This window comes from Pipistrellus kuhlii, unplaced genomic scaffold, assembly GCF_014108245.1.
Source record: "Pipistrellus kuhlii isolate mPipKuh1 unplaced genomic scaffold, mPipKuh1.p scaffold_m20_p_14, whole genome shotgun sequence".
NCBI classification, from domain to species: domain Eukaryota; kingdom Metazoa; phylum Chordata; class Mammalia; order Chiroptera; family Vespertilionidae; genus Pipistrellus; species Pipistrellus kuhlii.
Genome location: NW_023425449.1, coordinates 40397505 through 40412608, shown reverse-complemented (window position 1 = coordinate 40412608; position 15104 = coordinate 40397505).

Below are 15104 nucleotides of genomic sequence, written 5' to 3'. Positions count from 1 at the left end.
AGTTAGCTCTCACTTTTATCTTTCCAGGAAGAGGAATTGTCCACTCGCACTATTCTAGTAAGAGAGACTAATAGAAACGAGAGAAAGGGAAAGAGGACCCTTCCGTTTAGCAGGTACAAGCTGGAACTGAAAGCCCTGTACACACCTAAGGATTTCCATAGTCCGTGTGAGGCCAGTCATTTGGGCATTTTTTACTCACTGTCCTAAGGTCACTATTATTCCTATTGTTATTGGCTCTCCACACTGTTCTTCAAAACGTGGTGCTGGGTTTCATTCAATCACTCACAGATGTTGTGGGGTCGAACCCTGGGTTCAAAATAAGACCACTGGAAGCTGATAATTTATTAAAAAAAGCAAACAAGAATTTATTGAACTGGCCAGGGCAGCCGCAAGAGTACCACACGCAGGCGGACCCTACAAGACTGTGCCGCTTTAGGGGCAGGTAGTTATTTTCAAAGGTTCTGAGAAGGAAAACCCCCATTCTACAACAAACTGTTGTTTGGAATTTTCTGCTGTTCTTCCTAGATAAAATGTTGCTTTCTAATTTGCTTTAGCCCATTTGAAGACTGATGAAGATAAACTTAGCTGTCTGACCTTGCAGGCCAGAGACCAGATATACCCACAATCTCAATACAATCCCAGGTGCATTTTTTTTTTAATTGGATAGAACAGCATTGTTTTCGAGGCCAGCATCGAGATAACCACTAAGTGTACATAGGGCTGGCTCTTTAATGAAAAAGAAAGTTCTGCCTGTAACCTTGCCCAAAACTTGAACTCATCCTCCCTAAGCCCATTGCGCGATGAACAAAGCAAGTAAGTGAAGGTCGAAGTCAGAATAGTAGGGTTAAAATTCAAACAGTAGTTTTTACCCAAGTATGATTGCTACCATATTTCAACAGACACCACACGATCACCTCTCCCTCTAACTTCCAGGCTAAGGAGCAGAGAAAATGAGGGGACCCATTTCAGCTCTGGGGGGTTAACATGGCACCTGTGGTTTGCATCAGTCCCCCTTGTGTGGTGGCACTTCTATGGCTCTGGTTTGTTGTCTGTGGAGGGCAGAGCAGACTTTTGATGGGACATGTGGATCCTGGAAGTGTGCAAGAGTGCTGAGAGCCTCAAGCTTACCTCACCCTTAGCTACAAACCACAAAATGTATACAAAGACACTTTCTCAGATTTGTTTACTTCCAAGAATCACGAGTTTTCTGAGAAGAGACAAGAGTGAACTTTAGAACCCACTTCTCAGAAAGTTGGGGAAAAAAAAGCTCATCGATCTTAGAAAACATCCGCCAGGTCCCTCACACCGGATTCCTGTTTCATGGCCCACTTGTCTCATGAGCAGCCTCAGGGCCCCTGGGACCATAATGTACAAAATCTCTACTAATGGCCAGGTGTCAGGGCCTATCGCCTTCAGACGGACCCCCTGACTCGTAGCAAATCAAGCCTTGTCTTGTATTACCTCCGCCTCTTTCTACAAGAGATTTTTGTCAGAATCAGTCCACCTTGCTGCCAGGCAATCCTCTCTCTGGAACTCCTCTGTGTACATGTCACCTGGGAACTGGAATGTGCACGCTAACGCTGAGTTCAATTATGTGTCCTCCAGCTGTTGGGCAGAGCAACTTGAAGGGAGTTTGGCCATTGACTGAGCACCATGTTCCAAAGATCTGTAGCTCAGCATGTGTACAGGACTCTGGGAAGGGCTTACGCACCCTTGTGGACAGTTCTGTTTGAACTGGTATCTACTAACAGAGGTTGAGGTCAGAAGGCTGCCCAGATTCTTGTTTCTCGGAAGTAGAAGTAATCTGCTCATTCAAAAACCGAAAAGAAAAAAATAAATAAAAGGGAAAGTAAAAAAGAGTTCTGAAAACCCATGTTAATATTTTAAAATATAACGAAAGTTAGATGAGTTTAAATGAGTTTTAAAAGAAAAGAGAATGTTTTAAAGGGTCTATTGCACATAGAGATGTGTGAAAAGAGAACTCTGGGGATAGCAAAAGTAAATTCATAAGATAAAAGAGAAAATCCCAAATGTGAACATCCTGGTGGTTTCTACTGAAAAAAAAAATATTTTTCTAAATTTCAAAATAAAATGTAACAAATTATAGTCTACAAAGCTATGTTTAATATAACAAAATGAAAACATGTTTTCAAATCAATGGAAATAGTATGGAAAGAGTAATTAACCCAAAATATGTAGTAATTTATGCTATTATGACCAATCTCCACTTCCTTGTTAATTCATAATTATAAACAGCTTATTTTTTATCTTAGTGAGAACATTTACCAGGAGACTCTTAACAAATGCTTAGGCGTAAGGGCAGTACTGTTAACTGTAGGCATGGTGCAGTCCAGAAGACTGCTAAAACTTCTTCTTCTACAGGACTGAAACTTTATGTCCTGTGAGTAGGAATTCCCTCTGCCCCTTGCCCTCCCAGCCCCTGTATCCATCAGGGGTTGTGTTTTCTGCTTCTATGAGATTCAGTTATTTTAGGTTGCTCATGTAAGTGAAATCATACAGTTTGTCTGCATCTGATTTACTTCACTTAGAATAACATCCTCATCCATGTTGTTGCACTTACTTTCAGATCCGTTTTCTGATTCCTCCGAAGTTGCCCAATCACTGACTCCCTGTGCCCATGCCACATACACTCCACCCTGCTTTTTTCTAACTGTGTGCCTTTCATGAAGCTTTTCCAGGTTTTTCCAACTTAGGTAACCTATTCATTCATCATAGAACATTTATTCTTAGAACATTTGCCAGCCATTTGCTGAAGATTCACACTTCACGGTGACATTTCTCCAGGTTTCACTTTCAGTGCAACTTAAAGTCCATGTATTTGTGTGTAACTTTTCTTTAAAACACACACACACACACACACACACACACACACACACACACACCTCCCACCCCTCTACCAACTTGATTTGAACCATCATCATTGCTCATTGCTCACCTTGATTGATACAACAGCACATGCAATGTATTCCCCACACAGCAGCCAGAGAGAGCCTTTGAGAATGTAAGTCAGAGCCTGCCACTTCTCTCTCCAAACCCTGCAACAGCCCTCCATGACACTCTGAGGAAAGCCCAGCATTGTTATGAGACAATATCCAACTAGACCTCCCACATTTCTCTCTGACTTTCTTTCCCACTAGTTTCCCTCTTGCTCACCCCCTCTAAGTTTTACTACCCTCCTTGCAACTTATTTCAGCTGTTTACTGCTCCTTAATAATCCATCCCAAAACTAAGTACCATAAACAATTTGTTATCTCTGTGGCTCTGTAGGTGGATTGACATCAGCTTGGCATTCTTGCTGAAGGTTTCTTGCATGGCTGCAGTCCAGTGTCAGCTGGATCTGAATGGACTAGGTGCCCAAGATGGCTCAGTCTTGTGCCTGGCAGCTGAAATGGGCCTTAGGTAGGGCTGTGGACCAGAGCACCACCACATGGCCTCTCCAGGGGCTTTGGGCTTCTCACAACATGGCAGGCAGGAGAGGCAACATCACAAGAGCAGGTGTTCCAGGAGGATGTTTCTGGACCAGGTGAGGACCACACCTGAAACTGGCACAGTGACACTCAAGTCACATTCAATTTGGTCAAGCAGTCACAGAGCCTGGGAGGATTTAAGGACATGGATAAATAAAACCATCTGTTCCTGGGAGTGTGGCAAGGCTGCACTGCAAAGGAGCCTGTGGGATGGGAGGTATTACCCAGGCAATCCTTGAAAAATACAACCTGTCATTCTACTTTTCAAACACAGCAGCTAATGCCTTGTGCTCGCTTGACCCTCTGCCAGGAATGGTTTTCTCCCGGGATCAGCATGTTTTGTGCCTTCGTGGTTCTCAAGGCTTTGCTTCCTAACCTCCTTCATCTCTGCTAATATTTCACCTTCTCAGTGAGCCCATCTTGACTACTCACTTAACTTTATACAAAAACACCCCCACCCCTTATGACTGAGTGCTGACCATTGCCCATGACACAGCCATTGAGTTTCAACTTGTCCAACTTTAGCCAGGCTCCCTTCTTTCCAGAAGAATTAGGTTGGCCTTGAGTTTCAATAAGCTCTAAACCACTAAGGTGCAAAATGCTACACCCCTCCTAACAGCTAATGCCAGGAATTGAACTGACTAACCACAAAGAAAAATATTTCTCATTAAAACACCCTCGTGATGCCACCTGTTTGCCCCACCTGCTTGCCCCACTCCCCACAAACTTCCTGCTATAAAAGAAAACGTATTTTCCTCTGCATAATGGTGCACTTTTCTGAGATCAGAGCATTCTCCCTATTGCAATAGTATTTTTAAATAAAGTATTGCTTATTTTAAGTCCTCAAAAAGCATTTGCTCATTTAATGGATAAACTCTCACCGGTGGTGTGACAAAAGCAGGTCCATCTAACACATAAAGATATGGAATCAAAAAATATTTGCTACTGCCCTAGCTGGTTTGGCTCAGTGATAGAGCATTGGCCTGCAGACTGAAGGGTCCCAAGTTTGATTCTGGTCAAGGACACATGCCTGGGTTGTAGGCTTGATCCTCAGTGTTGGGGGGGGTGCAGGAGGTAGCGATTAATAATTCTCTCATCTTTGTTTCTGTCTCTCTCTCCCTCTCCCTTCCTTTCTGAAATCAATAAAAATATAGTTTAAAGAATTGCTACTGATCTTATGGGGTCTATTCTCCAACCCAGGTAATTGAGTCTCTGACATGTTCCTGGAGCCAGCTTTTCATTTCAGTCATGTGGTCCCAACAGAACTCTTAGTAGTGCTCTGCCATGTTTTTCTTAGTCCTTCCTAACTCCTTTCTCTCTCTGCTCTTGGACCTGCTCAGAACTGGAGCCTGGTTATTTAGGAACAGTTTTCTGTGATGCTGCTAGCTCACTGGATTTTCAATCATTCTCTTTTGGAACACCCTTGTTAACTTGTGTTGAGTTAATATCCTATGTAATCCAAGCCACTAGTCTAGACCTTCCCTATAGACGGCTACTTGCTCTAAGACACAATATGGTGATCTTCCTGGTCTGGACTCCTTTCCTCTTCTCCTGCTGACCTGTCCACCAAGCTGGCCCTGACTCACTGGGCAAGGTGCCACTGCCCTTTCTGACAACTCCTAGTCTTCCACATCCTACTTTAGTAAATTAGGTTCCTTCTAGACACATCCTGAGGCAGAAGAAAAAGAGACTTTTTTTTCTTTGTGATTATGCATAGGTGATCATGCAAAAAGATTGGAGAACACAGTGATGTTTATGTTCCAAGTTATTCCTTTATTCCTAAGCTGTAGGGGGAGGGAGGAAAGTAGGGAGGGTGGGAGGGAGGGAGGGAGGGAGGGAGGGAGGGAGGGAGGGAGGGAGGGAGGGATGACAAAAAGTGAAAAGGCTTGTGTCATAATGAATTTCAGTTTATGGCTGCATAATTCACCTGCTATTACATACTGCTGCTCCTTTAAATGAAGTTACAGATCCCTATTAGAATGAACGAGAGAATAGTGCCTTAGAGTTTCACCCCAGCATCACTAGTAAAGGGGCAATCTTCAAATTGATTCCAACTGCACAAATCTTTTGAGTTGCAAAATAGAGCTGGAAATCAGTTGAAGAAAATGTATTTGATTTCTGGATTGATGGAAGTTAGACACTCTGAACCATGGGGGAAATCTCCCCTCTCATGAAAGATGAAACTTTGCTTTCACTTCTGCTATTAAACATAGGAAATGACTCATGTTGTCATATCTTCCTTGTCCTCTTGTCCAATTTTAGGCCTTCAAGTGAGGCAGAGGGTGAAAGAAAAGGCCCTGGAGTCTAAGTAATCAGTCTGGGTTCTACCTTCTTCCACCCAACTTGGGAGTCTCCTCTATTTATCCCATCAGTAATAATATGGACTCAACAAGAGGACAAGTTGGAAATATTTTTTAATATATTTTTTATTGATTGCAGAGAGGGAGAGATAGAAAGATCAATGATGAGAGAGAATCATTGCTCAGCTGCCTCCTGCATGCTCCCTACTAGAGAATGAGTCTGTAATTTGGACATACGCCCAACCAGGAATTGAACCATAATGACTTGGTTCATAGGTTAATACTCAACCACTGAGCCATACAGGCTGGGTTGAAAATACTTTTAATAATAAACTTATAACCAATTGCAGGACTATATGGTAACTTAGAATGAAAAAACAAAACAAAACACCACCTATATAAGTGGAAATATACCTGTATTGGATAATTAATATTTTGAATGCCATTTCCCCCCAAATTAATATAGAAATTAAATATATTTTAAATATACTTGAAAATGAATCTAAAATTTAACTAGAAGAGTAAATTATGAGAATAAAGGACATGTTTGAGAGGAGGAAAAGGAATAATAAAAGTGTTTGTTCTGTCTAGTACCGTGGTCGGCAAACTGCAGCTCACGAACCACATGCAGCTCTTTGGCCCCTTGAGTGTGGTTCTTCCACAAAATACCATGGCCTGGGCAAGTCTATTTTGAAGTGGCATTAGAAGAAGTTTAAGTTTAAAAAATTTGGCTCTCAAAAGAAATTTCAATCGTTGTACTGTTGATATTTGGCTCTGTTGACTAATGAGTTTGCCAACCACTGTTCTATTATATAAAATGTAATATTGGGCTGAAATGGTGGTTCTCAACTGAGGGCAACTTTGTCCCCCAGGTTTTTTGATAATGTGTTTGAGACATTTTTCCTTGTTACAGTTGAGCTGGGATGAAGGTGGGGATGTGCTCTGACATCTAGTGGGTGGAGGTCAAAGATGCTACTAAACATCCTATAGTGCATAACACTTCTCCCTGCAGCAAGGAATTACCAGCCCACGATGCCAACAGTGCTGGGGTTAGGAAACTGGGCTTGTAATGTCAACCTACAAGCCAAGAGGTTCATTGAGAGATGAGAAAGGGGAGAGTTAATGGGCAGGAACACTAATACTGAGACTTACAGCTCCACTTAGCAGAATGGAGCTGAGCTGGGTTTACTCACACTGACAAATGCCACCTTTCTAAGCTTCCTTGCCTCCCCTGCATGTTTCTTGGAGCTGGCTGAATCTGTTGAACCATATTTTCTTGGGGCAGAACTAAAATATAATTGAAACTATATATCCACTTCCCATCAGGGGAGAGAGACATTTCAACAGAAATTAGAATGAAATTAAAATTTGAATTTTGAAATAGAAATTGAAAGGAAATTTCCTTTTCAATAGAAAGCACTGAGAAAGAAAACAATATTGCCATAATCCAAGCAGGCTCGGGAAAGAGTCAGATTTTAGCAACTTGGCTAAATAGGAGGTGGAAGAAGCTAAAACAATGAGATGAATAGTAGGAGATTTAGGATGGAAGTGATTATAGGGGCTGGCACCTGAAAAGGCATAACATGATCCACTTCCTAAACAAATCAAATAATAGCAAGTACTTATGTGTCAGGATCTGCTCTAAAACTTTATAAAATAAATATTAAATGACTTAGTTCTCACAACAGCTCTGCAACTCTGTTATTACCCCCGTATTACAGATGACAAAACTAAGTCAAAGGTGGGTTAAGTAACTCATTTAAACTCACAGGGCTAATAAGTGGGGAGTCAGACTTTAGATCCAGCCATCTAAGGTCCCTGCCAGCTATGCTATACTATGCCTGTGCTTATGGAGCTTACAATAAAAAAAAAAAAAAAAAAAAAAAAAAAAAAAAAATTTATCAACTGATCTATTAGAAAAAGCATAGCTGCAAGTGAGTGAGGGGCTTTGAAGGAAAGGACAGGCCTCTATCAGAGATGCATAGGAAGCCGAGGTGAGCATCAGAGTTGCATGCCTTGAGAAATAGAGGTGTCAACCATGGTGGATGGTTATATGGGTGTTGGCACCAAATCACCATACTAATGTGTGCCAGTGATTGAAATGCAAAACTTGATTGAATGCAAAACAACTCAATTGTGATACAATATGGCTGTATGGCAGCCCTGGGGCCAGGCCCCTCACATCTACATAGTCCTCTGCTCCAGTCTGCTTTGCTCTGTTCTGTGTTGTCTATTCTGTGCCTGTCTATTCTGGCCTGCTCTAGTCTTCCTGCTCTGCTGAGGTGTCTTCCATGTCCTCAGCTCAGCCAAATAGTCTTCAATCTCTGGTGGAAATGGAAACTGTGTTTATAGAGCCACTGGGGAGCTGACTTATATAGAGAGAAGTCTCTGGTATCTAAGTGGTCTGGCTTCATGCAAAAAAGGACTCCAAATCCTTGCCATTTGATTGGTTCAAAAGGCACTGTCCTGATTGGTCAGAATGGAGTTGCTCTGAATGGTTAGTGAAGATGTTGATGGGAATATAGCTGTGCAGCCCCCATTAGATGGGGAGAGCTTCATTCCTATTGGTTGAAATAGGATTTCAGGAAATAGGATTTCAGGGCTGCTCAGATGGCAGGAACACAGTTCAGGCAGGCGGTTCAGGGCAGGCTTCTCCCTGAAGCAAGGTTTGCATCAGAGGCCCCTGTATAGAAATGGCTGCCAGGCTCTGTTTTTAAAAATTGGAGCCCAGTTAACCACCAGGACCCTTCTTAGTATCTTCTTTCTCAGGGACCAGAGGCTTATGCTGAGAGTCCAAGATGAAAAAGCTTTAGTGAGGTGACGAAAGAGTGATGAGGGGAGAGTTGTAGGCAGAAGAAGCAGTACTTTCAAAGGCAAGAGGGAGCAGAGCAGACACTGAGGCTGGCAGGTGTGCTGGGCACTAAGGCAGGAGAGCAGGGTGGGGTGCATTGAGGCTGGAGCAGTAAGCAGGCCATGCAGCACCTGACCCATCATGTCATTGTGCAAAGGGCACTGGGAGGCCACTGAGGTCCATGCTTCTCTAATCTTTGGGCAGTTGGATGTCTGGACTCTCCATAGGCCTGATAGCTAGATAACCCCAGCAAGTGAAATCATTTCTGTAAGCCTCCATTTCTATCTGCACAAAAGACAGTTGCTGAGTTAATCGATTATTAAGGTAACATAATATTTCCTACACTATATCTAGCCTTTGGTAGGTGCCCAATAAGTGGCCATTTAATCTGAATCCAGCCATTCATTCTAAGTTATATATTTCTCCCATTTGATCCTCACAGTGTGACATGCTTCTTATTCTCCCAATCCATTTTGCAGATGATGAATAACCAGTGCCCAGGCTAGTTATGTAGCCTACTCATTGCCAGCAAGCATTGGACCTGTGACTCAAGCCCACTTCATTCTGCTCGCAGACCAAGCATCCCTCCAGCTTCTGTTCTCACAGTTCATGAAAGGCCTCATGTGGGCCTGTTGGAGACACACAGAGCCTGGGGAGCTGCAGGCAGGTAAGAGAAATATTAAGAAAGAGGAGATGGTTGGAGCTTTCTCAAATCTTGAGATTCAATTTCTCTTTTCTTTTCTAAGCAGTTTGGGAGTAAATAAGTTCTAGGGATGAACTGTGACTATAGTTATCACTGCTGGGTGATTGAAGGGGAAGTTGCTAAGAGAGGAAATCTTAAAAGTTCTCATCACGAGGAGATATTTTTTCTTTTTTCCCTTCTTTTTAGTATATCAATATAAGGTGATAGATATTAGCTGAACTTATTGAGATAATAACACATAATATGTATAAATCAAACCATCATGCCATTTGCTGATTACATCAACTAATTCTCAATCAAACTGGAAAAAACAGAATGTGAGGAGGTAATATTACAAATGAGCAAAAGTCTCTGCCATTCATTCATTACTCATACTTTTTAATATATCCATCCATCCAATCACTATGTGTGGTGCATTTTCTATATGCCACGCAACGTTCCAATTACTTTTTCATACGTGTTCTCTACTCCCATCTTTACATCACAATATGAAGCTTAGGAGGCGCTGAAACTTGTCCAAGATGGTGCAGAAGGGAAGAGGCAGAGGGAGAAATAATCCCAGTGTCTCCCAAGACCATTGTATCACACCATCCTTCGCACTGGTCCACCGTTAAAATAATGTCATACTATGGCAGTGACAGAAAGCTGGGTTTGAATTCCATCTTTATCACTTGTGACCCTGACCCCTTTACCATACTTTTCGGAGCCATTATTTATTTTGTCATCATGAGACACATCACTGATTTGCTGTAAAGCTTAAAGAAAGTATGAAACATGTCTATTCCAGTACCTGATAACATGGTGGACATTTACAAAGTGATGCTTGATTTGAGCCAATTCAAATCTCTAGGTTAGGGGTGTCGAACTCAATCAGAGAAGGGGCCAAAATCTAAAATCCAGCCTAAATCGCGGGCCGAATGGTTTACTGAACAGTCATAAACTGTCATTGTGATGGAAACGCAGCGGAGTGCAGTGATGACAGCGCGGTGCGGGCCACATTGCAAGCCCTGGCAGGACAGATTTGGCCCGCGGGCCTTGTGTTTGACACATGTGTTCTAGGTGATAGTAAGAAAATGGAGAAAAGTTTATTAATCAGCTTCTCCAGTTTGTGTCTAAGAGAAAATTAAGTCAAAGGAGGACTTTGCTCTTGTCCTCATAGCTCAGCTGATCATGAAACCATACATTGGCACATGCACATATGTAAACATGCGCGAGCAAGCTCGCTCTCTCTCTCTCTCTCTCTCTCTCTCTCTCTCTCTCTCTCAAGCAGAAGCCACAGACTCACAGAGAAGAAAAGCTTCCAGTGTTTAGGCACCATAATAAACTTTCAGATGGAGTACAGCGCTGTAGTGTTCTTAATTAAACCCTCTAAAGAACTCTCAGTTGACAATATCATCACCCGAAGCTGCATTTACATTGTTAATTATTCAAGTTACAGTGAATAAGAAACAATGCCCAGGCTTCCCATAAAATTTCCAAAAATTAAACCAGAGAAATGGGCAATAAATGCCATTTGAAATGGTACTGATGCCAGTTAATTGCCAGACAACTGTAAAATAATGGGGCGTGAGGTGTTTCAACAATGCCTAATTAGTAACTTTATGGATATTTTCTTGGAGGGGAGGAGGAAATGGCAACATGGTGCAAACACTTAGCAGTCATCATCAGGGGCCCTTTGGTATTAGCTAATTAATCTTCCCCGTGGCAACCGGGATATGGGCACAGGCCTTGCAAGTCCTCAAGGGCAAGTTCTTTGGAGAGAGTGAGAAATAGAGGCCAAGGGACAGAATGGCAGATTCTCTTCCTGCTGCACCTTTAAAGTGCAAGATGATGCTCCCACCCTAAAGGCACTCAGGGGGAGCCCTGGCAAGGGGAGAAGGATTTTTCTTGGTGAGTGACTTCCCCTTGTGATGGGTAAGGTTGGTGTGGTGAATTCCTGGCTTCCTCCCGAGCTCCAGCCATGCCTCCTGTACTGGCTGCACCTATCAGCTCTTTCCCTTCTTCTCAACAAGAAACTTTTTACTTTGAACAGACAAAACCGAAGACGGGAGGGAGCTATCTCTCTTTCCATGAAGCTACACTTACCATATTAGAATTGGTCTACCACTTTGGCCTCAACCCAATAGGGTCTAGAATTATCTCTGGGGTATGATTGATTTGGGTTAGGTGTAAATATTACAAAGGAATGACTTATTTCTTGTAGGCAATAATTTATAATTCACATTATAAATTTTGTGATAACAATAAGAAAGGGGAGAATGCAGAGGAACAGGAAGAGGAGGAAGAATAAGATGATGAGAAAGGAAAAGGAGGAACAAGAGTAGCACGTGTGAGGCATGCAATTCAGTGCTTTATCTATATAGGCCTTTAATCTTTATAGCAATTCTATGAAGTGGGTGTAATCATCATTTCCATTTTAAGATGAAGAAACTAAGGTATGGAGAGGTTAAATGGCCTCCCAGGTCCCACAGGTAGTAAAATGGTGTAGCAGCCCCTGAAACCCTCTCTTTGATCTTAAATTCTTAGTTCTTTGCACTTCTTACCCAACTGAGGAATCCCTATTTCCCCATTTTTAACATAGTATTCTTGAATATTTCTGGAAAAAAGGGGAGTCTGTGAAGCAATTGCTTTCACTACTGAATAATTCTAACATTCTTCCACATCAAGGTAAATTAACATTTGCCTCCTTGTCACTTCCAATTCTAATCATTGTCCTTCTCTCTGGAGTTACATAGAATGAAGTTTCCTTCTACAGATAGATGTTTTCAATTTGAAGATAACTCCTTTCTAAATTGTTGCTTCTTTAGCTCCAAATTTGACAGGTCCTCAACTCTTCCTCTTCAAAATTAGCTTCATATCTCTCAAAATATGAATGTCTTCTCCTGAGTGTACTCCAATTTTTTAGTGTTTCTCTTAGGCTATGGGCACCTAAATCTGGACAATCCTCTAATGGTCTTTAAGGAAATGATAGATAATTCCACAGCCCCACAGTGGGACTTTCCCCAGTAACATCTTCTGTGCAATAGAAAGGCTATGGGTCCTCTGGAAATCAATCACTTAGTAGATATTCTGCTATTATGAGAAAATAAAACAGTGACCCAGGTACATCTACTGATATTTATTGACCCTGAAGGATTCTAATTCTGAGTCTGCACGCAGGGAGGATATTCATCCACATCTCACTCCCTTAAGAGTCAATTCTCCAAATCAGCCATAAGGTTAATTCCTAAAACACGTTCATCATCAGCTATTTTATGTGCCAGTCCCAATCCAGATGGCATTGGACTGAACACTTCATTGGCTGACAGAATGGAGCTCTCTGAAAATGAAACTTGTCTGTCTTCTTCTTCATATACATTTGGACTAATTTCCAGCCCCCCAATTAAACCTTTCTGTGATTGATAAGCAGATCTGCTGATGCAACTCGATATTTTCAATTTTCTCTCATGACAGTAGACATCCAAAATAATTTTAGAGATCAGAAATTTGGCGAATGTAGGAGGATATCATATAAAAAAGGATATAAGCAACGTGAATGGCCCTGGAAGAGATTTCACTAAATGAAATGAGTTGGGGGAAAAAATGATATATGATCTCACCTAGTGGAATCTGAAAAAAGTCAAACTCATAGAAACAGGTAAGATTTGTGGTTGCCACAGGCAGGAGCGGGGGGAACTAGGTAAAGATGGAATAGGATAAATAAGTTATGGGCAGGTAATGTACAATGTGATGACTATAGCTACGAGTATGATTTTGTATATTTTAAAGTTGCCCAAAGAATAGACCTTGAAAGATGCTACCACAAGGAAAAAAATGGTAACTGTGAGGTAAAGGATGTTAATTGTTGCTTCAGAACCCCCATCCTGTTTTTTTCAGAGATGTTTAATTAACTAAATGTGGTAATCCTCTCAAACATATTCAAATATTGAATCATTATTTGTACATCTCAAACTTATACAGTGTTATAGTAAATTACATCTCAACTAGAGGCCTGGTGCACGATATTCATGCACATTCAAAGGGGATTAATTAGAGGAAATATTTTAATATTGCTTTTTGCCCTTTCTATATAATAGAAGTGTCAGAGATGAAAGAAAATTAGTAAAATGCATATGAAAATCTTTCTCCTGTCAGAGTCTGCGGCGCACCATGGGACCCAGAGTTAAGTCCCTGCCCACCCATGTGCACCTCAAAATCGCTCAAGACCCAGACCTGCCCCCACATTGGGCTTTATCCATATCTAGCCTGTACCACCCTTGTCAAGCCACACTAAGTGGGGAGCACAGTCTCAGGCCCCCTGGCCTGGCTCTGGAGCAGGGGGCATGGTTTGAGGTTCTGTACCTTGAGGTCCCCCATCAAGCCCTGTCAGGGGGGGAGGGACATACCCTGAGGTCCCCCATCAAGCCCCACAGGAAAAAGAGGGGGTACAGCCTCAGGTCTCCTGTCAAGCCCTGCTGGATAGGAAGTGAGAGGCATGGTCTGAGGTGCCATGACTCAGAACTGGGACAAAGGGTTCAGCCTGAAGTCCCAACCCAACACTGGGGCGAGGGGAGCAGCCTGAGATCTCATAACCAAGCACTGGGGTGGGGATGCACCTTGTGGGCCCCATCAAGCCCCACCGGGCAGGGAGTGCAGCCTGAGGTCCCATGACCCAGCACTGGGGGAAGGGGAACAGCCTGTGGTCCCATGACCCAGCACTGGGGCAAGGGGAACAGTTTAAGGTCCCATGACCCAGCACTGGGGCGAGGGGAACAGCCTGAGGTTCCATGACCCACTGTGGTAAGGGGAGCAGCCTGAGGTCTCATGACCAAGCACTGGTGTAGGGATGCACATTGTGCTCCCCATTAAGCCCCACCGAGTGGGGAGTTCAGCCTAAGGTCCCAGGACACAGCACTGTGGCAAGGGGAACAGCCTGAGATCTCATGACCAAGCACTGAGGTGGAGATGCACCAGAAGGTCCCCATCAAGCCCCACAGGATGGGGAGTGCAGCCTGTCATCCCATGACCCAGCACTGGGCCAAGGGGTGCAGCATGAGGTCCCATGACCCAGCACTGGGGTAAGGGGAACAGCCTGAGGTCTCATGACCAAGCACTGGAGAAACGGGTGCAGCCTGAGGTCCCATTACCCAACACTGGGGCAAGAGGTGCAGCATGAGGTCCCATGAGACAGCACTGTGGCAAGAAGAGCAGCTAGATCTAATGACCAAGCACTGGGGTGGGGACGCAACTTGAGATCCCAATCAAGCCCCACCGGGTAGGGAGTGTAGCCTGAAGTCCCATGACCCAGCGATGGAGCAAGGGGTGCAGCCTGAGGTCCCATGACCCAGCACTGTAGTGAGAGGAGCACCCGAGTTCCCAGGACACAGTGCTGGGGCAAGGGGAACAGCTAGAGGTCCCATGACCCAGCAAGGGGGCGAGGTGAGAAGCCTGAAATACCACAACCCAGCACTGGGGCAAGGGAGCAGCCTGAGGTCCCATGACCCAGCCCTGGAACAAGGGGCAAAGCCTATATCCCATGAACCAGCACTGGGGCAAAGGGAACAACCTGAGGTCCCATGACCCAGCACTGTGGTGAGAGGAGCAGCCTTAGGTCCCATGACCCAGCACTGGGGTAAGGGGAGAAGCCTGAGGTCCCATGACCCAGCACTAGGGAAAGGGGAACAGCCTGAGATCTGATGACAAAGCACTGGGGTGGGGATGCACCTGGAGGTCCCCATAAAGCCCCACCAGGTGGGGAGTGCACCCTGAGGTCCCATGACCAA